Raw genomic sequence first — 4767 nt, forward strand, 5'->3', positions numbered from 1 at the left:
TTAGGATACGCAATGAAACTTCACTCATCTCAGGGGTTAACTATCTCTGATACTCGAGGTTGGATTGTAGATGATCGTGTCGAATGGTCAAACTTAGTTTATTTGGCAGTGTCTCTAGTCAGACGAATATCTCAGCTGTGGAGAATTGTTATAGACGCTACAGAAATTATTGATGATGTAACCGACGATAGCACAATAAGAACAAAATTAGCCCGTTATAAACAAAGTGATAAAAAAAAAAATAATCGAGATTTTGATATCGATGCCGAATTTATCATGACACTGAAGCAGCAGCAGAATAATCACTGTGCGAGCTGTAATTGTGTAATGTTGTGGCAGTACTCGAGTAATAATCCAAGACAATTTATCGTAGATAGAAAAGATAACCGTCGTGGTCATACACGCGAAAATGTGATGTTGACCTGTCTCGAGTGTAATCGACGTAACGGCGCTAGTTAAATGATCGCGGTGGTTGTTGTTGTTGTAGGGTTTAACGCCATTTTTCAGCACACGATAGGCTATACATGGCGGCCAGCATTTATGGTGGAGGAAGAACCAGGGAAAACCCCGGAAAGAACCACCGACCCACGAGAAGTTACTGGCAATCTTTCTCACATACCTACACTGGCCGAATCCGAGACTCGAACCCACGCAGACAGAGGTGAGATGGCAGTGATCCGTAACGGAGAGCGCTTTAGACCACTCGACCACTCGGGGCCCCGATCGCAGTGGTAATTGCGTGTCTTCGGGAATTACTTGTAATTGTTCACGTGTAAACCCACGCTGAGGAGCGGTTGAATCTAATCTGCAGATTGCAGGTCTACACGTAGATCTTGTTATACTAGATATATTGTGCGTCGTAATACTCCAAATAGGATCAGTTGCTCTTTTTGTACCACCTTCAAGTTTACCAGATTCATATAAATATCTTACAGTCACGTTACCTAATACTGGCTGCGCTGAAAATTCCTGTCGTTGTACTGGTATATGCACGCTTGTAATTGCGTTAATAGGTTTCATGTTGGTTGTTCGACTTACTTCATTATTTAATGCAGATATCACATTTCGTAATCTTGCAACCCACTAGCGAGATATTTTGTCTTGAATGAATTCCTTCGCATATTGATATCCAAATAACCGCTCAGCAAGTTTTCGATTAAATCGTTCAGCGATCGCCTGATCGCGTTGAATTGCAGTATATCCTCGTCGTATTTTGACATTACGTTGCTTAATCAACGATGATACTGCGCCCTGAAATTCTTTGCCAGGATCAACCTATAACAGTTGTGGCCATCGTCGACTACCTGGTTGATAAATTCGTTTAAACGCAGAAGCTACTTCAGCAGCTGTCGTTGTTGATAACGGCTCTGCTTCCTTGTATCTACTTGCAACATTTGTATGTTTTACGTCGTCTAGTATCGTGTGATAAAAATAGAATATCAGCCTGATGAACTTCGTTAGGAACGCTGACATCGAAATGTGCGTTCTGTATTGTTTTAGGCGGCGGTAGATATATTTGCCATATTGCCTGCCGGGCTAACCATTTTTCAGCAGTAGAACGTTCGACACCTGCCGCCGAAGCGAGTTTACTAATCGCTGCTTTACCTTTCAAGTATCCTCTTGGGGAATAATAAATCGACTCCATTATTTCAATAATCGGTTCATTAATTACCGTTTCCCAATACAAGCTTAACCTTCACTGCAGATCTCACCAACCAATTAGCTAATAATTCTTTGAAAGATTTATTTTTTATGGAATTTAACGCATGAATTAATTTTACATCTGCGATGTGGCGCTGCTGAAGATCTTTACTTTTATAAACTACATCATGAGCGTGACACGCTTTATCAATAGCATTTATTGGATATTCACCTGGTTTTGGTTGGTCTTGATTGTCAAGTCTGATATCAAGTCGGGTTCCAGGGCCACAGTAATTATATCCTGGAAGGTGTTTTTCTCCTGGGTACTTAGCCCACGGAGTTCCTGGTAATTTAGTTAACTGGGCGGCAATATCACCTCCGTGTTGCTTTTTTTAAACCCGACTGTGCGGAAATAAACTTAAATTTCTTTGTACCGCATCGTTCACACTTACCTGTAACTGCTGACCTGTTATTTTTTGTTGCAATAGTTGTTAACGCATCTGTGGGGGTACGCGCCCTGCATTTCACACAATATAAATCCATATTATTTATTATATTTCTATAACATGGAAGTCACTGACTTTTCGGCGGTAAGAAAACGAGAACCGGTTAAACATCATGCTGCGCTACCAAATTCTATCCGAATGATTATCATAGGTCCGTCTGGATCTGGTAAAACGCAATCGTTACTTAATTTAATAATGAAGTGGATGACCTGGAACAAGTTGTATTTGGTAGCTCCATCTGTAGATGATCAACGATGCTATGATATACTTAAAGACTTTAATGAAAAAGCAAAGTTATTTAATGAAAACGGTGATAATGTTGTTGAATTCATTACTGATATCGATGAAGCGCCATCTGTAGATGACCTTGACGGATTTATTAATAATTTAGTTGTGTACTATGATGTGATGTTGGATATGCAATCAAATCCAGCTAGGATATTTTCCTGAGGCAGGCATAAAAACACAGATGCGATTTATATAACCCAGCGGTATAAACAAATACCAAAAGTGATTAGAGATAATTGTAATATTCTTGCTGTGTTCAACGGAGTTGACACGCATACGTTGCAAAATATTCATCGGACTTGGTGCAACGGTGACATGGATTATAATCTTTTTAAAAATTTGTTTAGTCAGGCTCAATCAACCCCGCATGGGTTTATAACGATAAACTTGCATGACCCACGGTCACGATATCGGGTCTGGCTTGATAAAAATTTTAATTAATAGCAGCAACAAGGGTGAAGCCTCATACTTGGCACTCAGTTTGCAATCCTTTTTTACGATTTCCAGGAAGGCTTATTTTTACAAATAACGGGTGAGTCAATTAGAGGTTGTTCGCCCTCTCTGCTTCTGCATCTAACAAGAAATATAGATATTTTTAACCTGAAATGTATGCTTCATCTCTTATTCGCCCTTTTAAAAGTAGTAGCAGTGTCGAATAATTGTATTCGTCAAGGACATATTTAATGGACGGGCAATAAAGTTTGTCACCCCCAACCACCTCCTCTCTTCCGCAGAGTCGTCCTATTTTGTTGAGTCCTGCCAACCCCATACTACCTATCGTGCGATATTTCACCACCTATACTTCTCCATATTTCACACACACTCTTTCACACACACATCATCTGAGACACTCAGTTACCTTTACCCAAACAATCCATTCTTAAACGCCCCACCACGACTCTAATTTGCTCATTCGTGACACATTAGTTACTGGTATTCGTAACACATTAGTTACTGGCATTCTTGACACATTAGTTACTGGTATTCGTGACAAATACGTTTCTGGTATTATTGACCGATTGGTTACTGGTATTCGTGACAAATAGGTTTCTGTTATTCTTAACACATTAGTTACTGGTACTCTTGATACATTAATTACTGGTATTCTTGACACATTAGTTACTGGCCATAGTTTAAGTGTAATAATTACTCACGTCGTTAACTCTACCTGATTAGGCAAAGTTACTTGTGATGCCATGGAGACAAAATATCATATTTACCTATTCGAAAACAACCGTGAGAGCGAGACTTTGTTTCATATGCTATAAAAATAGTTTTCAACGTTAGCAAATGTATCATATCTCGACAGAATGTATCGCAAATAATATAATACGTACGCTGAATTTCCTTTTGTTATCATTGTTTTCATTTTCTTTTGCGAGCAGGGTTACGTAATCTCCACGTGTGGTAATAAAGAAAACTGATTATCTGATTAAATATTGATTTATCGTGATCTGAGTCTATATCTGCTATACCTACTACTATAATACCCTTCAATACATGCATGATAGCACGATGGCAACTACCTTACTACTGCATAAAAACAAACAACAGCAAAAAAAAACCCCACAAAAACAATGAATTTTCAGAGTTGTGGTGTGACTTGAGTTGTTCCAGGTAAAACTTGATGTTGAAAGTATTACCCCTAAGAAGTTCAACGTAAAGACTGGTATAGAAAGTACTGGCCCTTGGGTAGCTCCATGTAAAGATTGGAATAGAAAGTACTGGCCCTTGGGTAGATCCACGTAAAGATTGGTATATAAAGTACTGGCCCTTGGGTAGCTCCACGTAAAGATTAGTATAGAAAGTGCTGGCCCTTGGGTAGCTCCACGTAAAGATCGTTGCTGAAAGTATTGCCCCTGAGTAGCTCTATGTAAACATAAATGGAGAGAGTGTTGGCCTTTAGTAGCTTTACGTAAAGGCTGACGCAGAAAGAACTGCTCCAAGGAAAAATGGCCATTCTAATTCGAAACTTGTAAATATTTACATTTTGTAATTTATATCTAAATATTACATGATAGTTAATCCAATTTAAACAGCTTGACAAGTTTTCGTAAATTTTCAACCGGATTTCAAAACTAACGTCTGACCATCAGCCATTTATTTCTGAAACGACATGCTACCCAGTTCCTATCCTCCAAATTTAGAAAGAAAACCCTTTCGCCACTGATCTTCAAAACTGGAAGTAATAAACATGTGCCACATAAGCTACCAACTTTCAAATTTTTATGAAATACGTTCAGAGTGGCCTTCAAATTTTTTTAAAATAATACATGTCCAGTGGATTTAAAACTGTATGAGGAAGCCAAACTTCAGCCACTCTTCTTCACAA

The sequence above is a fragment of the Sinohyriopsis cumingii genome, chromosome 7 (assembly GCF_028554795.1).
Source record: "Sinohyriopsis cumingii isolate HCF-2022 chromosome 7, ASM2855479v2, whole genome shotgun sequence".
Taxonomy (NCBI): Eukaryota; Metazoa; Mollusca; class Bivalvia; order Unionida; family Unionidae; genus Sinohyriopsis; species Sinohyriopsis cumingii.